Raw genomic sequence first — 11,616 nt, forward strand, 5'->3', positions numbered from 1 at the left:
GCCCAAAACAAAGTTGAAGAAACCCACAGCCAGGAGGAGGCTGAGGGGACCGTGAACTGTCAGGTATGTTTCTGGGATTTGATCCCGGAACAGAAAAGGAAACCTTGGGGGAATTGGAAATCTGATCAGTTATGAGCTGCAGTTGGTAACGAAGAACCAATATCCATCCGTTAAATACAATACACTTGCTTCTTTGGCGATAGATGTCAGAAATAGCGGAGGGTGACGCAGCTGGTGGGAGCTCCCTAAAACGGGTGGCCATGCGGCATCCTCAGGAAACAATTGAGGCCCCTGGAAACCCCTTCGCACTGGGGAAGGACTTCCCCGTAGGTCTTGTGTGCTGCCAGCTCTCCTAGCTTTCTGCTCTGCTGCCTGCACTCAAAGCAAAATTTAGTTTCAGTTTGTCCGACCCGGGCAAGGCCGGGATCACGCAGGCTGAAAGCCCTGTGAATGGTTCTCTGTTTTTCTCACTACTCTTTTGAGGGGTAAAACCCTCTTCTCTTCTTTAGGCCTGTATCAGATGCTTCCGATGTGACCCTCAATCCTGGCTATTTTGTTGCATGTAATCACGTCCCTTGAGAAGCAGCCGCGCCATCACACCGAGTGAGCCTGGGGCAGCTGCGGAAGGCAGCGGGTCCTGCTTGCGTAACTGTTCTGAAGAAGCCATGTCTGGTCAGCAGAGATTTAGAGAATAGCGAAGCTATGTCTGATCAGTAGAAACTTAAAAATGGTTCTTAGGACGATGATACCAGGGACTGATGGGTGTGTGTCAGGAAAGGTTGCTTAGTATAACAAGGGTGCCTCTGTCTTCGATTTAAAAAAAGTATCTTACGGAGGGATGCCATTTGATGATTTGATGACTGGACTTATACCCACCCATGTTTAAGCTGTCTCCCGCCTTGTGTAGTTGGGTAACCGCATTTGCAACCAGCTGGGTCCATGTGCTCATGTCCACAGAACACGCCTGGCTAGACATTTATTTTGGGCTCGCTGAAACTGCTTTGGAGTACAAAATAAGGTTAGGGGGTCACTGACTCAGCGGGAGTGGGGAAAGAGGAAGGGAAACTATTGGGGGCCTTTTGTGATGATAGAGCTTACATAATGCTGACGTTATGATTTCCTTTAATAAAATAACCGGTGATGTCATTGCTCAGGCGAGCAAAGTTGTGACTGTATGACACATGTAATGACAATGACAGCTGGAGCTATTCGGGGCCACTGGCTTGAAAGTCAACAGGTGGCCAATGACTTCATTTGTGCCCGATGCCCCTTCCCTGTCTTGGGGCCTGAACCTTGCAGATGGAGCTGGTCTCTGGTACTATGACTACTACATTTTGTTTTTTTCCTAAAGTAAGTAATCACGTTTTTAAAAAAAATACAGTGTTTTAATATAGCCATGCATATTAGTCCTTCTATTGGGTGTCCACCAGTTCTTTGCCTTCCCGATGCTCTCTCATTCAAAGGTGGCAGGGATTTTTGTGACATTCAAAAAAAGCCATTTGAATCTCTTTTCCAAAATCTTGCCGAGTGTGATGGTATCTGGGAGGTTGAGGCAGGAGGATTACGAGTTCAGGGTCCACCTAAACTGTATGATGTGAGTTTATCTTTTTTTTTTTGAGCTGAGGACCGAACCCAGGGCCTTGAGCTTGCTAGGCAAGCACTCTACCACTGAGCTAAATCCCAAGTTTATCTTTAAAAGGGGGAAAGTAACAATTGGGGTCGGCCACATGGTTCAGTTGGCAAAGGGGGTTGCTCCGGAGTCTGAGACCCGATTTCAATCCCCAGGACCCATGGTAGAAGGAGAGAGCTGTCTCCTGCAAACTGTCATCTGACCTTTGCTTGTGTGCTGTGACAAGCCACTGCTCCAATCTGTGCACACACACACACACACACACACACACACACACACACACACACACACACAATCTCTCTCTCATTCTCTCTCTCTCACACACACACATACATGCACACACACTCACACAATCTCTCTCTCTCATTCTCTATCTCTCTCTCACACACACATGCACACACACATACACACACACTCACAATCTCCTCATTCTCTCTCTCACACACACATGCATGCACACACACTCACACAATCTCTCTTATTCTCTCTCTCACACACACACATACATGCACACACTCACATACACATACTCTCTCTCTCTGTGTCTGTCTCCCCCCCACCCCCCGACACACACACACACACTATGTAGCCCAGGATGTCCTTTAACTCCTGATCCTCCTGACTCAGCCTCCCCAGAGTTTGGCCCACACACAGGTGGGTGTCAAGCTGGGCCCTTCCTCTGGACAACTTTGAATCTATTGTCTTAACTCTTTAAGCTGATATACAAAGGCACGGGCTTCGTGAACAGATCTTCTTTTGTTAAAAACATTTTCTTATGCACATTTCTTACTTATTGAGACGTGGCCTCATGTTTCCCAAAACAGGCTGTAACTTGCTATGTGGTAAAAAAAAAAAAAAAAAAAAGACTCTGAACTTACTTCGTGTGTGCAGCCTGTGTATGTGTGAGCATGTGTGGAAGTCAGAAGACTGAAACTTTCTGGAATCAACTCTCTTATTCTACCATGTGGATCCTCGGGAATCAAACTCAGGTCATCAGGCTTGGTGGCAAGCTCCTTCACCCGCTGAGCCCTCTCACTGGCCCTCACATTCGTACTGCACCCATATGTGTCACCAGGCTTCATTCATACTCACCTCTTTACTTCTCTTCTTCATTTCCACATGCTGAGTTTGAGATCACTGCTGTTGATAGGAAGTTAGCCAAGAGCAGGTAAAAGTGTAGGAATTAAAAGAAGAGACGTGGGTCTTTGCCTGCCTGGAAAGATCCCCAGTCCAGCTACAGGTGGTTGGACCCATGCTGCCCTCTGCCCCTCGGATCTTCACATCCTGCCTGTGGGGAAATGCACTTGTACACATGCACACACGCACACACACACACATAGGCTGACACAGGAAAAGGGACTTGAGCAAGTCTGTAGCCAGCCCTGAGAGAGTTTGTTAAGTCTGCCCCTATCTAGCCCTAACATTTTAATCATTTTCTATCTAAATTCTGCTGGGTGCAAAGGAAGCCCACTGAAGGGTAGAAAAGAGGCTCTCTCGGAATTTTTGTTTTAAAGGCAGTCTTGCTAGGAAGTCCAGGGTAGCCAAGAACTCCTTGTGTAACCTAGGCTGACCTAGAACTCAGGGCAATCCTCCTGCCTCAGCCTCCCGAGTGCCGAGATTACAGGTGTCGAGTCACCACACCCAGGTTTGGAAAGGGCTCGTTGACGGACAGGAAAAATTGGAAAACAACCCGGTCCCTGATCCCCAAAAGTCTCAGCCCACAGAGCCAGGTGTCCCGGCGCTAAGCTCCGGACACCATCTCAGGAACGGGAGTTGCCTGGCTCGGTGGTGGAGAGGTGGCCAGGTGCCAGCGTTGGGCTCTGCTAGGAAGAACATATGACTCCATATGTCCACAGGCTGGGCTGGCTCTGGGCCACCCTCCCCAGATGGTTATGTATAATTCACGCATCTGTGATACCATGTCTGCCTCGCTGCTCAGCCTTCGGCTCACAGACTGACAGTCCCGGCCTCTGAGCTCATCGTCCTGCCTGGGAGGCCACAGAGGATCCTGGAGAACCAGGGATCCCACTATAGGACACAGGCCCAATCTGCTCCTTAGGAAGCTTCGGGAAGGTCTGTGTTTGGATCGACACTCTGAGCTTTTATCTTGGGCATCTGGTGGTACCCTGATGAGCCTTGTGATGAGCCCGCAGGTCACTGTCATTTACACCAGGAGGAGCCATCGTGCTGTAGTGAAAGAGGTAAGACTTTGGGCTGGGGAATGTCTTAGCTGGCAAAGTGTTTGCCACATAGACGCAGAGACCTGAGCCCGCCCACAACACCTACACAAAAGATACAGGCACAGCCTGAGACGAAGTCTCAGCGGTGAGGGGGGCCTGCTGCTCTTACAGAGGACCTGAGTTTGATTTCCACTTCAGACCGTTCACAACCACCTGTGACTCCAGGTCTAGGAGGTCTAAATGCACACTTCTGGCTTCCACAGGCCTTGTACTCACCTGCACACACCCCCAACATACACACAGACACATACACACAGACACATACACAAACACACAGACACACAGACACACAGAGACCCCCACACATACACACCCACCCCCCACACACACAATACAGATACACAGAGACACACACACAGATACACAGACACACAGACACACAGAGACACAAAGACACACACACAGATACACAGACACACAGAGACACAGAGACAGACACACACACACACACAGACCCCACACATACACACCTACATATAGACACACACACACAGAGACACAGAGACACACACACAAACAGAGATACACACACACAGATACACAGAGACACATACAGATACACAGACACACACACAGACATCACAGACATATACACACAGATACATAGACACACACACACACACACACACACACACACACACACACACACACCCCTGAAGTTGATCCCTGCCCTACATGCACAAAAAATGCGGTGAGACTTTTCAGCCCTCCCTTCTGGAGTTTTCCGCCTGTGTACCAGGTGAGGGATTAATGGCTTGGTTGGCCACTGCTGGGATGCTGCGTTTCCTCCCAAGCTGGGGACCTGTGTGTGGATGGCATAGCCTGGTGTGTGATGCGGTGGCCCAGGTGTAAGCAAGGCCCAGGCACAGGGACTGATCAGCCTCAGCAACTTAGCTCCTATTTCAAAGCAAAGCAGTGACCACTGGGCTCAGGGGTAGAGCACTTGCCCAGCGTGCAGGAAGGACAGGAGTTCTGGTCTCAGTAATGTGAAAAGACAGTCATCGGGCACTGGAGAGATGGCTGAGTCTATGACAGCAACGGTGCTCGGTGCTTTTCCAGAGGACCTGGATAGGGTTTCTGGGCACCCATATGGCAGTTCACAATCATTTATCTCTAATTCTGGTTCCTGGGCATCCAATGCCCTCTTCTGGCCACTGTGGGCACTGCATGATGGTGTAAAGATACACACACACACACACACACACACACACACTGTCACACACTCTCACACATTCACACACACACTCACACATACACTTACACACTCACACTCACACACACATACACTCACACACATATACACACCCACACACATGCTCTCACACACACACTCACACGCTCACATACACACACTCACACATACACACTCACACATATATGCACACACTCACACTCACACACACATGCTTTCACACACTCACACACACTCACATACACACACTCACACACATTCACATACACACACTCACACACACTCACATACACACACTCACACATACTCACACATATACTCACACTCACACACACACATACGGGCACATACACATACACACACACACACACACACACACACACTCACACAGAGCCAAGACAGCAGGCAGACACCAGGCCATCACATTTTGATCAATGACTGTGACAGACCACCTCCTCTCTGTCTCTGACCTTCTAGATAGTTCTATTCCTGCTCAACCAGAACCTTCTGCCCCATCTCAGTCTGAAGACATGATTTTATTTGATAGTGGGAAGCTTTGTCATTTCCCCTTCCTGGGAGGGCCAGCTGTGTCAAGCATCCAGATGACTCTGGTGGCTCTGAGCCCTGCCCCTCCCACCCCTCCATCCTTAGCAGCACCCCTTGGGGCACAAAGGAACGGACGTTCCGAGATGCAGCAGCTGGGCTAGGTGACTGTGACACGCTCGGTCATGTGGAACCTGCCAAATTGAAAAGATCTTGGGTTAATCAAATCCTTTTCTCCTCTGCTTTTATCAAAGTCAAGAGGGGCCGACCTGCTAATTAGAAACGCCTTTTCGTGTTAAACACAGGCACTTCAGAGATAAGGAGGGAAGACCCTAGACTCCGGAGTTCCCAGTGATGTTCCAGGCAGTACACACTCCCAGACTCCCCGTGCTCTTGGGAAACATCTCTGTTGCCTGACAAGGACCGGAAAGTGCCTTCTCCAGGAGCCTATAAGAGTAAGTGTCTGAATGATACTGACAACCACAGAGCAAGCTTTCATCCTGAGACGCCCTACCCAGTCACGATGGCTGGATTTTATTTTTGCAAAGTCTATTTTGTGGGGTTTTTTGTATGCATGAATGTTTTGCCCGCCAGTATGACTGTGCACCCGATGTGTACAGTGCTTGAAGAGGGGGGAAGAAGAGGGTGTCATGCTTGCCTGTATGACTGTGCTCCTGATGTGCGCAGTGCCAGGTAGGGTGGGGGTGGGGCAGGAGAGGGCCTCAGGTCTTCGGAAGCTGGAGTTGCTGATGATCGTGAGCCAGCATGTGGGTTCTGGGTATCAAACTTAAGTATCATAGGAGAGCAACAAGTGCTCTTATTTGCTGAGCCGACCCATCAACTCCTATAAAATAGTGTCTTCTACTGCTGTGACGAAACACCACGACCGAAAAAGAAATTGGGGAGGAAAGGGTTCATTCGGCTCCTGCTTCCACACTATCCTCCATCACTGAAGAAAATCAGGACAGGAGCTCAAGCAGGGCAGGAACCTGGAGGCAGGAGCTGGTGCAGAGGCCATGGAGGGGTACTGCTTACTGGCTTGCTCCCCATGGCTTGCTCAGCCTGCTTTCTTATAGAACCTAAGACTAGCAGCCCAGGGATGGCTCCACCCACAGTGGGCTGGGCCCTTCCCACATCAATCACTAATAAAGAAAAATGCCCTGTGGGCTTGCCCACAGCCCTACCTTACAAAGACATTTTCTCAACTGAACTTCTTCCTCCCTGATGACTCTACCTTGTGTCTGTCAAGTTGACAGGAAACCATCGAGCGGACTGTGTGTGTCCCCCGGAGAAGTCCAGCAGAGGATGGAGCTGTCCTGCTCTGTCATGCTTCACTTTATTCCCCTGAGGCAGGGTCTGTCCTTGAACCCAGAGCTAGGATGCCATCTTCCTGGGTGTTACCCAGCAGTGGGGTGACAGGCATCTCTGCCTTGGGTCTGTCATTTCAACTCTGGTCTTCACACAGGCAAAGCAAGTATTCCTGTCTGCTAAGTCGCCTCTCCAACAGGGTGTGGTTACTTAAATTTAAATGAATGTAGTGAAATTTTCTGTATCGTTAGCCACATTCATTACCTTCAGTAGCAGGGCTGTGGCGGAGGGGGTGGGGAGGTGGGTTTCTGTTCTTCCAGAAAGCTCTGCTCCAGAGCTGTTTCTTTTTAAAGAGCTCACAGGGTTGGGGATTTAGCTCAGTGGTAGAGAGCTTGCCTAGCAAGCGCAAGGCCCTGGGTTCGGTCCCCAGATCCTAAAAAAAGAAAAGAAAAAAAAAATGTCAGAAGAGAAGAGAAGAGCTCACAGCACCTATTTGCCATTGGGGAGGAATTAAGAATAAAATGGTTTCTGGGTTCTTTGTTTTTGTTTTATCAGACGGTATCTTATTGTGTAGCTCTGGCTGGCCTGGAGCTCACAGAGATCTGCCTTCCTCTGCCTCCCTAGTTCTGAGATTTAAGTGTCACAGGTCAGCTGGTGTGCCTCTAATCCCAGCACTTGGGAGGCAGAGTCTGGTGGATGGACCTCTGTGAGTTCCAGGACACCCAGGGCTACACAAAGAAACTCTGTCTGAGAAACTGGTTCCACCTCTCCTGGTGGGGTGGCTGGACTGCTGGGACACAGGCTCAGAGAGGACAGGCAGGGCAAAAGTCCAGAATGGGTGGCGTCTGAGGTCCACCTCTTGCCTCTGGGACATCAGACACTGCTGTATACCAGACTGAGAAGGGTGAAGCAGAGGGCCCGCAGGGACCCAATGTCTATTCTAGAAATGCCAGAAGTGTTACAGCTCTTAAAAAAGGAATAAAGAGGTTTGGGCAGCCAGCGTGGGACAGGTGGCCTGGGTCCTGGCTCCCTTGGCTGGGGCTGTGGTAGAGATGTCGGAAGCCAGTGCTGCTCTAATGTGAGCCTCTGAGAGTAACAGGAGCCCAGCCAAGCAGGAGGGTCCGGAGGTCCAACAGTGAGTGCTTTAGAGTGGGGGTGGGGGCTCCCCAAGTGTTACAGCTCAGTCAAATTAGCCACTCTCAGACGATCCTTGGTGAAATAACTTGTGTGCTCATGTGGACAGGGACTATATGAACCCTGGGGGGGTGGGGTAGGATTTGGGGGGTGGGTAAATGCATTCTATTGGCTGAGGCTAAGACGCTGGTGATGCTCTATTTGCATAGGGAAGGCTTCCAGGTGCTGTGTGATACATGATTGATTATCTGTGACCTCCTGGTTGGGGTTGTGCCCCAAAGCAGGCATGGAGACAGGGTGTGTGTGGGAGGAGGGGGGGTTAGGTCTACCTCTGCCCTCTCAAACCTGAGATTTGAGGGGTTTGAGCATGGTCCACCTCAGCAGTCCTGTTCCTCAGAAACACACACACACACACACACACACACACACACACACAAACATACACACACACAGTGTGTCTACCAAAGTTAGCTGCTTGGTTCCTCAGATCTACACCCCTGATGCTTTGATTATACGGAACCTAGCATCTCCAGGACCTTGTTCCCAGCCCTGGAACTCCTAGAGCCCTGAGCACACTGAGTGGTCTCGAGTCTTGACTGTTCAGTCACACAAGTACCACACAACATTACTGAAAAGATCATGCAGAATCGGGGTTGGGGATTTAGCTCAGTGGTAGAGCGCAAGGCCCTGGGTTCGGTCCCCAGCTCCGAAAAAAAAAAAACAAAAACAAACAAACAAACAAAAAAAACCATGCAGAGTCAGGACCTCATCATCTGAGCCTCCCTGCTGGTTCCAGGTAGGGATTTCTGCCTCCCATCCACTCCCCCTCCTCTTGGCACAAGTCTTTCTGGAACTTTCTAGGAGTCATCTCTTTCCCACCCTCTGGCCCCATGGCACAGTCCCCTTGCTTGGTGATGGTTCCAGACACTGACCCAATGGACCTGAGCCCTGGGATGCTCACTCTGAAGGTGAGGCTGGGGTGGGTCCCAAGCTGTCACTTGGAGAAGTGCCTGTGATAACACCACGAGGAGATGAAAGGGACCAAGGGGCTCACAGAGAGTTTCTGGATGCCGAGCTTCCCAGTACCTCCAGTCAGGTCAGTGTATTTAATGTATATGAGAACACTGTAGCTGTCTTCAGACACACCAGTAGGGGGCATCAGATCCCCATTAGAGATGGTTGTGAGCCACCATGTGGCTGCTGGGAATTGAACTCAGGACCTCTAAGAACAGTCTGCTCTTAACCGCGGAGCCATCTCTCCAGTCTGACAAGGGCAGTTTTCACTGGATTTCTAACACTACAAGCAATACTCTGGACTAAGACCCAAGATGCACCTGTGGGTAAAAAGAAAGTTCTCGTTTATTTAATTAGGGTTTCTCTTTTTAATGGTTTCATTTAGATCAGGTGGGCTTCCAACTAGCTAAGTAGCTGAGGTTGGCCTTGAACTCTTGATCACAAGTTCAGGGGCTGCAGGTGTGTACCACCCCTTCCCTAGGGTCTATTTAGCCCTGGCTATCCTGGAACTCACTAAATAGACCAGGCTGGCTTTGATCAAACCCTGCCTTCCCTTCTGGGGTTAAAGATGTTCACCACTCTGCTCTTTTTCTTCAAGGACATTTTGTTTTGTTTTGTTTGATTTGGTTTGAGACAGAGTTTCTCTGTGTAGCCTTGGCTGTCCTGGAACTCACTCGGTGGACCATGCTGGCCTTGAACTCATAGAGATCCTCCTGCCTCTGCCTCCTGCGATTAAAGGCATGCGGCACCATCATCCTGCCTTTAAGAACACATTTTTGTCTTGAAGCCACTCACTCAAGATCCACCTGGCCTATCACAGTTCGCCTCATTGTTAACTTGACACACCTGGAAGAGAGACCCTCAACTGAGGACTTGCCTTTATCAGACTGGCCTGTGGCCCTGACCACCGGGCATTTCCTAAATTGTTAATTGATGCAGAAGGGCCCAGTCTTCCATGGACAGTGCCAGCCCTGAGCAGGAGGCCTGGGTTACAACAAAAGGTAGCTAAGCAAGCTAGTGAGCGGCGTTCCTCCATGGTCTCTGCTTCAGTTCCTGCCTCCCTGCTCTGGCCTTCAGTGACAGACAGTGACCGTGCTTTTGGTCTGTCTCTTGTCACAGCCTTAAAAAGCAAGCTAGGACAGAAACTGATACCAGAGAACGGGGTTGCTATTGTTAGGGGGGAGAATTGTGCAGTTTGGGGGGTTTGGGGGATGGGAATATTGAGAGCAATGTGGATGACGGAGGAAGAGCAGTCAGTGCTCTTGACGGCTGAGTCATCTCTCTGGCCCCTCTTTTATTCCTTTTCTAGCACCAAGACTGGATATCTTAAAGAATCTTGGAGGGCTGAGAGATTGCTCAGTGGTTATGGGCACAAAACATGCATACACATAAAATAGAAATATAAAATTTTTTAAACACTTTTATTTACCTGTATGTGTGTGCATAGGTCACACATATGCAGTACCCAGGGAGGCCAGAAGAGGGCGTCAGATCCTCTTGGGCTGGAGTTCAGGTTGTAAATGGCCCTGAGAATAAAATCAGGGTCCTGTACAAAGCAGCAAGGGCTCTTAACCACTGGGCTGTCTCTGCAGTGCCAGAGTCTTTGAAATGATGAAATAGTAGAATGTTTTAAAGACTGCAGGGCTTTTTTTTTTTTTTTTTTTTGGTTCTTTTTTTCGGAGCTGGGGACCGAACCCAGGGCCTTGCGCTTCCTAGGTAAGCGCTCTACCACTGAGCTAAATCCCCAACCCCGACTGCAGGGCTTTTTCTTTCTTTTTTTTTTTTTTTCTTTTTTTCGGAGCTGGGGACCGAACCCAGGGCCTTGCTAGGGCCTTGCTCTTGCTAGGCAAGCGCTCTACCACTGAGCTAAATCCCCAACCCCGACTGCAGGGCTTTTTAAGGTGCGCTGTGTTTTATGTTGTGGAATTAAGATGATTTGGGGGGGACAAAGAAGAAAGGAACAGGTATCGCTTAAAGTGATGTGGTTGTGTGTCAAAGTTGACAAGGGACAGAACATCATTGCTGGCTTCAGCTGTCAACTTGACACCCCTGGGAAGAGGGGGACCTTCACTGAGTAACTGTGTCCATTGGATTGGTATGTGGGGGTATTTTCTTAATTACTAATTGAGTAGGAGAGGCCAGCCCACTGTGGGTGGCGCCATTCCTAGGCAGGTGGGCCCAGCAAGCAGCATTCCTTCGTTGTTTTTCCTTCCAGCCCCTCCCTCTTGGGCTTGGTGTTTATCATGGAAACCCAAACTTACCGTGGCCTGGCAGGGGTCATCAGCTCAGTGTACCTGCCTGGTGGTCATGGTCAGTCGCCTGGTTTCTGTGTGGAGAATTTGGGGAAAGTGAAATGGAGATTGACCCAGGAGCGTGGGGTCAGGTTCAGGGAGCCCCCTGCTGGCAGGCTCTGAACTTGCACTGGAGACTGGCCTGAAGCTGCTCGACCTGCTATGTCCTTCTACCGAAGCATCCTGACTTTGGACTGAAAGATGCTGATGAAAACCCCCTGTGAGGCTGAAGGTCACAAAGACTTCACCCTGTGTTTGATGCCC

General features: G+C 49.8%; 1 long non-coding RNA gene across 2 annotated transcripts; it reads left to right on the forward strand.

The window, feature by feature from the left end:
* Positions 1-7,449, forward strand: LOC148002334 (uncharacterized). Of its 2 annotated transcripts, XR_015634841.1 has the most exons (4): positions 1-63; positions 3,487-3,831; positions 5,911-6,060; positions 6,855-7,449. It is a non-coding gene; the product is annotated as an uncharacterized LOC148002334 (long non-coding RNA). The 2 variants fall into 2 exon arrangements; XR_015634840.1 differs by lacking the exon at positions 1-63 and having other exon boundaries at positions 3,092-3,831; positions 6,855-7,447.
* The last annotated feature ends 4,167 nt before the right edge of the window (positions 7,450-11,616 follow it).

The sequence above is a fragment of the Rattus norvegicus genome, chromosome 12, assembly GCF_021556685.1.
Source record: "Rattus norvegicus strain SHRSP/BbbUtx chromosome 12, alternate assembly SHRSP_T2T, whole genome shotgun sequence".
NCBI classification, from domain to species: domain Eukaryota; kingdom Metazoa; phylum Chordata; class Mammalia; order Rodentia; family Muridae; genus Rattus; species Rattus norvegicus.